This window comes from Penaeus monodon, chromosome 28 (assembly GCF_015228065.2).
Source record: "Penaeus monodon isolate SGIC_2016 chromosome 28, NSTDA_Pmon_1, whole genome shotgun sequence".
Classification (NCBI taxonomy): domain Eukaryota; kingdom Metazoa; phylum Arthropoda; class Malacostraca; order Decapoda; family Penaeidae; genus Penaeus; species Penaeus monodon.
Genome location: NC_051413.1, coordinates 34,894,507 through 34,894,836, shown reverse-complemented (window position 1 = coordinate 34,894,836; position 330 = coordinate 34,894,507). Strand labels below are relative to the sequence as shown.

At 30.0% G+C, this 330-nt stretch overlaps 1 protein-coding gene across 1 annotated transcript in view; it reads left to right on the top strand.

The window, feature by feature from the left end:
• LOC119591551 overlaps window positions 1-330 on the top strand; it is a gene marked incomplete in the record, with an annotated part of 30,710 nt that overhangs the window by 19,009 nt on the left and 11,371 nt on the right.

Here is a 330-nt window from a genome sequence, read left to right as displayed (position 1 = left end):
GCTTAGTTATTATTTAATGGCTCGCAATGATGGCATTACCATTAACGAAATTTGTGATAATTTTTTTTTTCTGGTTACTACCCATTCCCAGGTTTAGAAAGGCCAATTTAGATTATCTAAGTATGCTAATTTGTATTTTTACTCTAGAAATGAAATATATTAACAAGAGTCATTTTCAGTTGTTTTGTGAGAGCCAATGAATAAATAAAAAGAAAATGCTGTAATATCTAACTATACCTTTTTTTTCAATCAAGTATCCACTTGGCAGTTGTGATAAATAAAACGGATTGTGAGAACACTATAATTGGCTGATTGCTAATGGTACTCAAG